The sequence below is a fragment of the Dromiciops gliroides genome, chromosome 1 (genome assembly GCF_019393635.1).
Source record: "Dromiciops gliroides isolate mDroGli1 chromosome 1, mDroGli1.pri, whole genome shotgun sequence".
Taxonomy (NCBI): domain Eukaryota; kingdom Metazoa; phylum Chordata; class Mammalia; order Microbiotheria; family Microbiotheriidae; genus Dromiciops; species Dromiciops gliroides.
The window spans coordinates 700,273,205-700,286,987 of NC_057861.1; positions in this window are offsets into that span (position 1 = coordinate 700,273,205).

Below are 13,783 nucleotides of genomic sequence, written 5' to 3' on the forward strand. Positions count from 1 at the left end.
TTCCAGTAAGGTAAGGGATAGGAAGGAGAGAAAATAGATTTCTGTTTATTTTTTAAAATAGTGAGGTAGGGGGGTCAGCTGGGTGGCACAGTGGACAAAGTACCGGCCCTGGATTTGGGAGGACCTGAGTTCAAATCTGGCTTCAGACACTTGACACTTGCTAGCTGTGTGACCCTGGGCAAGTCACTTAACCCTCATTGCCCTGCCAAAAAAAAAAAAAAGATGTCATTAAAATAGTGAGGTGGGATAAAGTACTAGATTTGAAAGATAACATGAACTTCCATTTGAGGTCACTATATTAACAGTTTTGTTAAAGTGTTACAAGAGACCTCACAAAGTAAGAGTTATCTATAAATGTTTATAATGTAAAATAATCAATAAAACTGAAAGTGTTTGAGGGAGACAGAGAAAGAGAGAGACAGAGAGAGAAAAAAGGAGGAGAGAGGAGATGGAATGCCATGTACAAGGGAACAGCAAGGATCCTAGTTTGGCTAGAATGTAGAGTTCATGAAGTGGGAGGCGGGGCAATGAGGGTTAAGTAACTTGCCCAGGGTCACATAGCTAGTAAGTGTCAAGTGTCTGAGGCTGGATTTGAACTCAGGACCTCCTGAATCCAGGGCCGGTGCTCTATCCACTGCACCACCTAACTGCCCCCAGGGTTGGGCCTTTTTACAGTGCTTCTAGAAACGCAGGCTCTCTGCAGCCTGACCTTAGTAGGTGCTTAATACTTTTTTGAATTGAAAATTGAATTGAGTTGTCTAGCCTGACCAGTGGCCCTTTGGATCTCATCACTTCAATGAATGATACTCATGGTATAAAATGGGAATGTTGTACAAGTGCTGAGGCCCAATGGGCCTGAGGGATGGATGTTACTAGCTCAGGGTGTTCAATTCCATTCAATTTTCAATTCAACAAGCATTTATTCAGCACTTACCGTATGCTGAGCACTATGCTGTGTGCTGAAGATGCAAAGACAAAAATAATCCCTTTCCTCAAAGAAATAATACTCTACTAAGATGGAGTAAGGGAAGAAAGAGAGACTGAGCTGGACAAATGGGAATGATGTGATGGAATGATCTTATCCAAGGCTAGGCTCACCTCACAGAGCAGGACTTTCTTCCTTTCTCCTGATAAGTGGAATGTTTGATTCTCTATTCTCAGACTGGTAGCTCTCCCAAGTGAAGCCCTTAGATACTGTTGTTGTTTATTGTTTTCAGTTGTGTCTGACTCTCTGTGACCTCATTTGGGGTTTTCTTGGCAGAGGTACTGGAGTGGTTTGCCATTTCCTTCTCCAGCTCAATTTTACAGATGAGAAAGCTGAGGCAAACAGAATTAAGTGACTTACCCAGGATCACACAGCTAGTAAGTGTCTGAGGCTGCATTTGAACTCACAAAAATGAGTCTTCCTGACTGCAGGTCCAACACTGTTAGTACAATTCCTTTGCTCTTTTTCAGCAGTGCCTACAGAGAGGGAGACAGTGACAGACAGGCAGAAAAACAGAGAAATAGAAAGACAGAGTGAGACAGAGAAAGAGACAAAGAGAGAGAAGAGAGAAGACTTAGAGACTGAGAGAATGAGAGACTGGGACGTAGTGAGGTCAGCTGCTTCACAGCCTTTAATCATTCATCACTATACTGGTGAACATCACGTGATATGGGAACGCTCATCTGTGTACTTGGAGAAGAAAGAATAGGGAAGGAGAAAGCCTGCAAATACACGATGAATACTGCTGCTTTAGTTGGGGGACAGTGTGGTGGAGTGGAGAGAGAGCTGGTCTTGGAGTTAGGGGTTAGCTCCTGCCTCTGACACCAGCTCAAGTCTCCACGAGCAAATAACTTCATCTCCTGGTGCCCTGAAGCAACTCTCACTGAAAGTTACAGATGAACTCCTTATCTCTCCTGCTTAAGGGAGTTTCCTCTTAATGAAATCACAGGTCAAAAGCCCAGGAGAGGGTGGGGAGGAGGCAATTTCCAGTCATCTAAAAAAGATTTTATTCCAGATCCCACAGAAAAGCTGTATTGGATAGCTGAACAAATACAAAGGTAGAAGAGCGCCAAGTATCATTGTGATGTTAGGAGACAACAGGGCTGGCCGACCTTCATAGGCAAGATTTATCTTTGTCCTCCTGTGCTTTTGCTTTCCCTCCCCCTCTCCCCCCTTTATTACTCCCTCCCCCTCTCCCCCTTTCCCCCCTCTTCCTTACTCTCCCTCTTCCAGTGTTATTCCTTCTAGGCTTGACTAACCACAGAAAGCCTTTGCTGATAAGGGGAAAGGACTCTGGGAGACCAAAAACTTTCTAGGCATCAAGATTACTGTTCAACCTGAAGACTGGCTGCTGAATTTAGAATCAAATTGGGAGATAAAATATACCTACTTAGTTGTTGATCTGATTCAGATCCCTAGAATACTAAAATCTTTTTTTCTTTTCATTTAGGTCTCCTCTATCCACCATCCCCTGCTAGTTGGCTAGTTTTGCCTCCTTCTTGGCTTAGAGTTCCTTGAGATTCAGGCTATAAACAATCTGGGCTAATAAATAACTATTGTCCATAATCATCATATGTGATCTGCATAGTCTCCTCTTTCCACTAAGTGACTTCCAGTAAATAGCAATGCTAATTTTGTTTTTTCTACTATGCTTTAAGATTTGTAGAGTAATTTCTTCACAATAACCTTGGAGTACAAGCATAATTGTCATTTCGCAGATGAGGAAAAAGAGGCTCAGGAACCTTAATTCAATTCCATTCAATAAACATTTATTAAGCACTAACTATATGCCAGGCACTGTGCCAAGTGCTAGGGATGCAAACAGAGACAAAGGACAGTCCCTGTCTTCAAGGAACTTACAATCAAATAGGAGTGACATCATGCAAACAAATATATACAAAGCAATCTACACCCAGGATAAATAGGAAATAATTAAAAGAGGGAAGGCACTGGAATTTAAGAAGCTTTAGGGAAGGCTTCCTGTAGAAGGCTTATTTGGTGGCACATATCCAGTAAGTATAGTTTCAAGAATACCATTTTGAAGATGAGGAAACAGAGACATAGAGAGATAGATAGTGACGATATACAATCAGTATATCAACCAGTGTAGGAACTGGATATAAACCTAGGTCCTGATTCCATACGTCATGTTCTTTCCCTGATGTCTCAGACATCTCTGACCTTCTAGGGAGATCTTTATTTGTTCAATTCAGGATCATGGATCTAGAGATGAAAGGGGCCATCTAGCCCAGTCCCCTCTTTTAAACAAAATATTATTATTATTATTATTATTAGGCAATGAGGGTTAAGTGACTTGCCCAGGGTCATACAGCTAGTAAGTGTCAAGTGTCTGAGTTCAAATTTGAACTCAGGTCCTCCTGAATCCAGGGCTGGTGCTTTATCCGCTGTGCCACCCTGGATATGATTTTTATGAATGGGGAAGAATTGGTTGTTGAATGGGAAACTTGGGAGTGTATGTAGACATGTTTTTCCTGGTTCCTGTCAACATATCACATGGTGTAGGGGAGGCATTCTGATTAACTTTGGAGGTATTCAAAACGACCTATCAGCTATAGGTACTTCTTTTTTTTTCCCCATTTTTTTTTTTTGGTGGGGCAATGGGGGTTAAGTGACTTGCCCATGGTCACACAGCTAGTAAGTGTCAAGTGTCTGAGGCCAGATTTGAACTCAGGACCTCCTGAATCCAGGGCTGGTGCTTTATCCACCGCATCACCTAGCTGCTCCAAGAACTCTCTTTTGCCCAGGAACTCGGTTTGAGTGGATCTGAGATGCTGGCTCCTCTCCTAATTCTTATGCTCCTTAATAAATACTTAAAAGTCTAAACTCTTGCTAAAGCTTCTAATTTATGGTGACCACTCAATAGATTTTTAGACAGTTTAGCTAGAATTTTAGCCACCGTACAGATAGCAACTTTACATATGCCACTTCTGGGAATAAATTTGATGGGACCAGTACTATATAGGAACTGAGCTAAGTTATGAGCCTACTTCTCTCCCTCCTTATCCCTCACCATTGAATTGGAGTAAGGGTAGATTATGCTTCTGAGACATTGAGGAAAATGTATTCTATTATTGTTATTCCTTTAAAGTAAATAGCTTTTTGTAAAAGTCAAGGGATATTGTAATTAAATCAAAATAGGGTCTAGCCACTGACCACAAACAGTGGGGGGAACACAGCTCATGGGGCTAGAATGTAGGGGGGGAGATGTGGCAGCCTCTTTCTTTCTTTCTTTCTTTCTTTCTTTCTTTCTTTCTTTCTTTCTTTCTTTCTGTCTGTCTGTCTGTCTGTCTGTCTTTTTGCTGGGCAATGGGGGTTAAGTGACTTGCCCAGGGTCACACAGCTAGTAAGTGTCAAGTGTCTGAGGCAGGATCTGAACTCAGGTACTCCTGAATCCAGGGCCAGTGCTTTATTCACTACACCACCAAGCTGCCCCCTGGCAGCCTATTTCTGAGAAAGTGAAATCAAAGTAAATTCATTCCACTTAACTCTATGAGGAGAAAAAGAAGGGCCAAAGAGTGGCCAGGGTGGATAGGATGATGTTGACTGATCCCAGAGAGAAAACAGAACTGCCAATGTTTGTATAGTTTCTGTTTTCTCTAACAAGGGGAAAGGATCTTTGCTCTGGAAGTGACTGAATGAAAATGAAAAATGGGAGGCTGGATAGCCAAGGCAAATAAAAAGACAGTAAGAGAGCACCTAGTTGTTCTTGATAAATTCAAGTCCTCTCCCAGGGAAACTTTAACCTGGGATATTGAAAGAACGGCTGGTAAGCCATTATCAGTGATTTCTTAAAAGTCATGGAAAATGAGAGAGAATGGCAAATACTTTGGTTTTCAGAGAGAAAGAGAAAGAGAGAAGGGGAGGGGAGGGGACAAGGGAGAAGAGAGGAGAGGAGGAAAGGAGAGGGGAGAAGAGAGGTGGGAAGTAGATGGGAGAGGGGAGAAGAAGGGAAGGGGAAGGAAGGGGATGGAAGGGGATGGAAGGGGAGTGGAGAAGAGGAGGAAGGTGGGGAGGGAAGGAGAGGGAAGGGAAGGGAAGGGGATAGGAGAATCTGCAAACTCTAGGTCCTTGAGTTTGACTTTCATTTCTGGGGAAATTTTAGAATGGACTTTCTAGAAGTAGTTGTGGAACATCTAGAAAAGAAAGCAGGGATTACAAAGAACTAGCCTGGCTTCATCAAGAACAGGTCATATTAACATATTAACTTTTTGGTCAGGATTCCTAAATAACTATGAATATAGTTTACCTAAATTTTAACAAAGCTCTTAATAAAATTTTCATACTGTTTTTGTGATGAATATAGAGGGATGTGGATTAGACAATTGGATGATTCAGAACTGGTCAGATGGCCTGACTGATAAAATGAGTTGTTAATGGTTCATTGTCAATATGGCAGGAGGTTTCCAGTGGAGCACCCCAGGAATTGTGCAGGATTTTATGCTTTTCAACATATCCATAAGTAATTTGGATAAAGGCAAAAATGGTATACTCTTTAAATCTGCTGATAACACAAAGCTAGAAAGGCTAAAGTGTTTGACTGAAGAGTCACAATCTGAAAAGATCTTTTTTTTTTTTTCCGGGGCAATGAGGGTTAAGTGACTTGCCCAGGGTCACACAGCTAGTAAGTGTCAAGTGTCTGAGGCTGGATTTGAACTCAGGTCCTCCTGAATCCAGGGCCAGTGCTTTATCCACTGCACCACCTAGCTGCCCCCCAAAAAGATCTTGATGGACCTGAGCACAGGGCTGAATCTAAGAAGATGAAAATCAATAAGGATAAATGCATTTAGAAACCCAAAATCAGCTTCAGAAGTAAGAGATGGTGGAAGCATGGCTTGCTAGCGGTTGCTCTGAAAAAGATCTTGGGGTTTTAGTGTACCAGTCAGCAATGACATGTGGAAGCCCAACAAGCTAATTCAGTTTTGCTTTGCATTAAGAGTAACATAGGGGCAGCTAGATGGCACAGTGGATAGAGCACTGGCCCTGGAGTCAGGAGTACCTGAGTTCAAATCCGGCCTCAGACACTTACACTTAACACTTACTAGCTGTGTGACCCTGGGCAAGTCACTTAACCCCAATTGCCTCACTAAAAAAAAAAAAAAAAAGAGTAGCATAGCTTCAAAGAAGAGACAAATGATCACTCCACTGTACTTTGTCCTAGTCCAAGCTCATCTGGAGTATTGTATTCAGTTCTGGGTGTCATGGTTTAAGAAGGATGTTGATAGGGGCAGCTAGGTGGCACAGTGGATGGAGCACCGGCCCTGGATTCAGGAAGACCTGAGTTCAAATCCAGTCTCAGATGCTTGACACTTGCTGTATGACCTTGGGCAAGTCACTTAACCCTCATTGCCCTGCAAAAACAAACAAAAACAAACAAACAAATAAAAAAAAAGAAGGATATTGATTAACTGGAGAATATACAAAGAATGTCCAGGATGGTCTAGGGCCTTGAGTCCACGCCTATGAACATCAGTTGAAGAAACCTAGGATATTTAGCCTATAGAAGAAAAGACTCAGTGGGCACTCGATACCTTTCTTCCAGTATTTGAAGGGCTGTCAAATGGAGCAGGGTTGTCATATTTCATATGTCATCTTGGTAAACACATGTCCTGTTCAAAGGTGACTGAAAAAAAGATTATACTTAGGGTGTATATTCACCAGGAACACTAAAAGAAGATTAACAAATACAAATACAATCACAAAACTCAAGCTCTGTCTCAAAGGCTACTCTTGGTCTGGAAAAAAAGAGGCTCCATCATCAGTCTGATCTGCTATAATATAGATGTGGAAAGGAAGTGCTATGGAGAAGTTTGTTTGTTTTTTAATCCCTGACAAAAGGGCATGAAGAATGAGTATAAAGGAGGCATTAAGGAGTTTCTCTACAAATATTTACAAAGTATGAACATCTAATATAATTGAATCCAAAGGGAACAACTGAAATCGCCAGAACACACAAATTAACCTGGGAGTTTTAATTATCTGTCTAAATTAAAAAAAAAAATTTTTTTTAATTGAAGTCCTGAGTAGCTGAAGACAGTGAGAGATCAGAGCAGCTGTGGAGTGAGACCCTTGCAGTCATAACATCAATAACATCTAGCAATGATTTACCCAAAGGGATACACCCCATCCGGGTCATCAGTTAGAGCTCAAGGTGCCTTGAGGTAATCGAGACACAGTATAGACAGATACAGATACAGAAAGGCATTTAGTGGAAGACAGAGGCAGCTGTGGGATTCCTGGCAGCATAAAAGAGAGCCAGTTACGACCTCAGGAGAAATTTAGCCCTAGCCACGGTGAACTGAACTGTGGAGAGGAGCAGAACCTGGCATCTCAGCTGCCCTCCGAAGCTGCTTTAAGCAAGGGGAGCTAAATGAAGATTCTATGCAGAGAGAAAGGGCTTTCCAGCCCTGGAGTGCCAGGATTTGTAAGCAGCTGCTGCTGCTGCTGCTGCTGCTGCATGTGCATCCCACATGTGTGTCTCATTACTATTATGCTCTAAATTTGTGCTCACTCTTCCCAGGAGAAACAAGACAGCGTAATGTTTCTAAAACCTATATAGGAGAAAGTATTCAGGAGGAGAGGGGGATCAACAGTGTCAAATGCTGCAGAAAGGTCAAGAAAGTGGATTGGGAAAAGGCCATTGGCTTTGGCAACTAGGAGATCATTGGTGACTTTGGAAAGAGGAGTTTTCGTTTAACGATAAGGTAGGGAGCCAGATTGCTGAGGTTTTAGAAGTGAGGGAAGGGGCAGCTAGGTGGCACAGTGGATTTACTAGCTGTGTGACCCTGGGAAAGTCACTTAACCCCAAGTGCTTCACGAAGGAAAGAAGAAGAAGAAGAAGAGGAGGAAGAGAGGGAGAAGAGAGGAAGCAGAGGAAATGAATGAAGATGGCTTTCTCAAGGAGTTTAACCAAGAAGGAGAGGGGAGATTTAGGATAGTAACTATCAGGAATGGAAGGATCAAGTGAGCGTTGTTTACGGATAAGGCAGGAATACTTATATTTGTAGAGGTTGCAGGTAAGGTGCCAGTAGATAGGGAGAAATTGAAGATTAGTGAGAAAATGGGGATGATAAAGGCTACATTCTGCTGGAGAATATGGGATGCGCCAGGATCAAGCAGGCAGGTAGATTCTAGAGGATGTTGCCTTGACAAGGAGAAGGGTCAATTCTTTATTGGAGACTGAGTTAAAGAAGGAGGTATTGGGAGAATGAGGAGAGAAGAGGAAACTTGTTAAATAGCATAATTATTTTTTTCAGGAAAGTATGAAGCAAGGTCTTCATTTAGCTGAGATGGGGCAAAGGGGCAGCATGGAAAGCATAAAGAGAGATGAAAAAATTTGGAATAGCTGCTATAGCAATCTTGGCCATTATAATAATGATATGCATGTAAATTGTTATTATTATTATTACTTGTTCTCTCTTCTAAGAAAAGTATGGTAACTTACTCATCTTCACAGACCCAGGGAACTTGGTCAGAGAAAGGGATAGAATAGAATACATGTTTGACAGATGGAAACATTGAGGCAAACAGGCAAAAGAGAATGTGAAATGACTTGTTCAAATGATCGAAGAGCCATGGGCAAAGGGGATGGGCTCATCCACTAACATATGGTCAGCTCTATTCTCCCCTAGGCACAATCTGCCTAAGAAGTGGCTCCAGTTTCTAACTCTCAGATAACCACCTTCATTCACAAGGAGACAGAATACCATGGAGTCAGGCGGGCAATAAGTACTGGATATACAACAAAAAGCAAAAGACAGTCCTTGCCCTCAAGGAGTTCACATGAGGGAGAAAAATGCCAACAGCTATGTATGAACAAGATAGATACAGAATAAATTGGAGATAATCAGTACAGGGAAGGTATTGGCTTTAAGGGGCATCAGGAAAGGCTTCTTGTAGATGAGGAGATTTTAGATGAGACTTGAAGGAAGCCAGGAAAGTCAGGAGGCAGAGATGAGGAGGGAGAATATTCCAGGCATAGGGAACAGGGGAAATGCTAGGAGTCTTGCTGTATTTAAAGTCAGAGATCCCAGGTTCAAATCTGCCAATGACTGACAATTTCTAATGGTATCAGTTTCTTTATCTGTAAAATGAGGGATTTGGACTAGACCCCTTTTTGATCCTTGCCACTGCTAAAATCCATGATCCTCTGGAGAGCTAGTGCCTGGGTTCTTTGTTCCCAATCCTTCAGAGTAACTATGGGCAGAGGATGTGAATCAGGACCCAGTTTCCCATGAGTCTTAAGTCAGTCCTACCATTTCTTTTTTTCTTTTTTTTTTTTTTTGTGAGGCAATTGGGGTTAAGTGACTTGCCCAGAGTCACACAGCTAGTAAGTGTTAAGTGTCTGAGACTGGATTTGAACTCAGGTCCTCCTGAATCCAGGGCCAGTGCTCTACCCACTGCGCCACCTAGCTGCCCCAGTCCTACCATTTCTAAGCCCAGAATACAGTAACAACAACACATCAGTGTAAGCAAGGATGGAGAAGATGTATCAATATTTGGCATGACTTGGGTTCAATGAGTTCCCCTCCCCATCTTCCAGTCATGAGATGCATGGAAGTCTTCCTCATATCAGGGCCAACTCCAGAGTTCAGCAATCCTGGGCTCTTGATTTCCCTCAGGAAACCCCAAAGTGTCCACAATTTTCTAAGAGAGGGAGCCCAAAGGTTTTCTTTCCGGGTTTACAGAAATCATTTGACATCTTACTCTCTGCATGCTCTTTCTTGGAGAAGTGAAAACACTCACAATCAACTTCTTCCTCTTCTCTTGGTCCATCACCAACCACTTCTCTTTCTGACCATGCCATACACTGGCCAATTACTGAGGAAAGCTGGAAACCATAACTCCTAGCTTCCAATGCCTAAATATATACAGCCTTGGTCACCACCCTTCCTATCATGCTGTGTCAGCTTTCTGCTCTATATCAAAGGGAAAAAACCAACAAAATATTCTGTCCGACCTGGAAGGAACAAGGAGAGATATTGGCCTGTGTTGCAGCTCCTACTTAGTTAACAATCCATGAGTAGAGGCCTAATTTTCCCCAGAAATCAAATGGGGAAGTAGAATTTGAGTGTGGATTGAGGATTTCAAAACTTGAGTGAGAATGAGACAGAAGAAAACATCTTATAGGCCACAGACTCAAGAGTTCTTCCTGAAATAGTCCATGTGAGGGAGAGCTTGGTGCAGGGGGCTGGGAGAAAGATACGAGGTGGATTGGTCGGCCATAGATCCTAGGGTTAAGCCTAGAGCAGTGGTTCTCAAAATGTGGTCCCTGAGACCCTTTAATAGGGGTCACGAGGTCAAAACTTTTTATAATGTTTTAATTTCTAAAATCAAATATTAATAGACAAAATTGTAAAGTATCAAAAGCTATAATAGTAAATATCAATAGATACAACTCACAGAAACAAAAGCAATTCAGGGGAGGGATCCTCAATAATTTTTAAGAGTGTAAAGAAGTCCCGAGACCACAAAGTTTGAGAGCTGCTGGGTTAAATAAAGTAAACCATCTTAAGAAAAGTCCAGCACAGACTTGACTCTGCTAGGTTACAAGGACCTTTGATAAGTTTGTTGGACTAGGGAGGGGAAGTGTGGGCATGCACCTCAGAGTGTATTCACTTAAAGCCTAAATTGCTAAATTGGAGATCTTTCTGGAGATGGTAGAAGGGGAAGTAAATGGTAAAAGTATGAAATGGAAGTTTTGAGAGGTAAATCTCAGAAAGTCCCAGAAAGTAGGGGAAGGAAAGAGACATGGCTCTCCTGCTAGGAGAAAGTGACCAGGCATAAAATGGGACTCAGACCACTGAAATTTAAATAAAATGCAAAAAACAATAATAAAAATGATCTGGAAGAATAAAAGGTTAAAGAAACCGCAAGAGAAATAGTCTTTTAAAAGTAGAAAGGCCTAGAAGTACTAGATCCCAAACTATAATACAAAACATTTGTCATCAAAAATGATTTGGTATTCACTGTTAGGTCTTTTTTCTCAAAGAGATCATAAAAAAGGGGAAAGGACCCACATGTACAAAAAAGTATTTATGGCTGCTCTTTTTGTGGTGGCAAGGAATTGGAAATTGAGGGGATGCCCATCAATTGGGGAATGGCTGAACAAGTTGTGGTATATGAATGTAATGGAATACTATTGTGCTATAAGAAACAATAAGCATGCAGATTTTAGAGAAACCTGGAAGGACTTACATGAACTGATGCTGAGTGAGATGAGCAGAACCAAGAGAACATTGTACATAGTATCAACAACATTGTGTGTTGTTGATCAGGTGTGATAGACTTGATTCTTCTCGGCAATACAATAGTCCAAGATAGTTCCAAAGGACTCATGATGGAAAATGCTCTCCAAATCCAGAAAAAAATAACTGTGGCATCTAGATGCAGATTGAACCATACTATTTCTATTTTTTTTTGCTTTTCTTTTTTGAGGATTTTTCCCTTTTGCTCTGATTCTTCTTTCACAGCATGACTAATGCAGAAATATGTTTAATGTTATTGTACATACATAACCTATATCAGATTGCTTGCTGTCTTGGGGAGAGGGGAGGTAGGGGAGAGAGGGAGAAAAATTTGAAACTAGACATCTTATAAAAACAAATGTTGAAAACGATCTCTACATGTAACTAGAAAATAAGAAAATACTTTTATGATTAAAAATGATTTGGTATTAATTATAAAGTAGAAAGTTTGCTCAGTGTAACATATCAGATAGACAAGCAAATAAAGATGGTAGCATAGTGTTGGATAAATCTGGAGACTCCAACTACTGGGGTGAGGACTCATTATCTAACAAAAACCAATAGGAAAACTGAAAAGCAGTCTGGCCAAAATTAGGTATAAACTATCATCTCAAGGGCAGCTAGGTGGCACAGTGGATAGAGCACCGGCCCTGGAGTCAGGAGGACCTGAGTTCAAATCTGGCCTCAGACACTTAACACTTACTAGCTGTGTGACCCTGGGCAAGTCACTTAACCCCAATTGCCTCACCAAAAAAACAAAAAACAAAAAAATAAACTATCATCTTATACCATATAACAATATAAACTGGAAAGGGATAGATGACTTAGACATAAAATGTGTCAACATAAGCAAATTAGAGGAACAAGGAAGAATTGCTTTCAGATCTATGAACAGGGGAGGAGCTCATTACCAAAAAAGGAATAGAGAAGATCAAAGAAGATAAAATGTTAAATTTTTATTACATAATTTTTTTTTAAATGCAAAAATAAATCCAATGTAGCTAAGCTTAGAAGTGAAGCAGTTAACTGGGGGGGGAGCTTTGCAGCAAAATTTTCTCTTTTTTTTTGCTTCCTAATTCTAATTATTTTTTTCTCAATTACATGTAAAGATATTTTTTGAGTTCCAGATTTTTCTCCCACCCTCCTTTCCCTCCTTGCTCCCAAAGCCAATAAACAATTTTATATAGGTATACATTATACATTACAATAATATTAAACATATTTCCATATTAATCAGAACAAAAGGAAAGAAAAAACACAAGAAAAAATAAACAAGAACAATAACAAAAAAGCAACACAAAAGTGAAAATAGTATGCTTTGGTCTGCATTTAGGCTCCCTAGTTCTTTTTCTGAATGTGGAGATCATTTTCCACCATAAGTCTTTTGACATTGTCTTGGATCATTGCACTGCTGAGAAGAGCCAAGTCCATCACAGTTGATCATCACAAAATATTGTTGATACTGTGTACAATGTTCTCTTGGTTCTGCTCATTTCACTCAGCATCAAGTCATGTAAATCTTTCCAAGTTTTTCTGAAGTTCATCTGCTTATCATTTCTTATAGTACAACAGTATTCCATTACATTCATATACCACAACTTATTCAGCCATTCCCCAATTGATGGACATCCCCTCAATTTCCAATTCTTTACAGCAAAATTTTCTAATGAAAAAGTCTCATTTCCAAGATATATACAGAACTGACTTAAACAAATAAAAACAAAAGCCATTTCCCAATTGATAAATGGTCAAAAGATATGGCCACATAGATCTCAAAGGAAGAAATTAAGTGATTGATAGCTATATAAAAAAAGGAAATGCAAATTAAAGCAACTATGAGCTTCTTCTTTACATCTGTCAGATTGGCAAAGATAAAAAAAATAGTATGATGATTGATGGAGGGGCCCCAGAAAAACAGGCATACTAATGTAGTATTAGTGAAACTGTGAATTCGTTTAGCCATTCTGGAAAGCAATTTGTAACAATGCCTAAAGAGTCACTAAACAGTATGCATATGTTCTTTGATCCAGAAATACCATTATTAGGGTTATATTATACTCCAAAGAGATTATTTTTAAAAAGAGGAAAAGGACCCACATGTACAAAAATATACCAGTTTCAATTTTCTTTTTGCAGTGGCAAAGAACTGGAAACTAAAGGGATGGCTGAACAAATTATAACATAATATGTTTTCCCAGAGCTGGGCCTGGTGCATCTCCTGTTAGAATTCTAAGGTACCTGAAGGGTTTGTGGGATGTCCCTTTCTCTACTCTCATTGGTTTGAGCCCTCATTTGTTGGAAGTCAGTGACTAGCAACCTAATTCCATATAACCACTTAACACCAGTTATCTTTTGCTTATGGATACTTCTGGCCTTCATTATGTTATCATTGGTTTATTTTATATTGGCACATATACAGACCCAATTATCTTGCTCAGATGGATTTTCTACATCAAAATTAGAGTAAAGACAAATTTCCCCCCAACACAGCATAAAAATCCCCCCTGTACCACCTTGGTCTCTGGGGTAGATT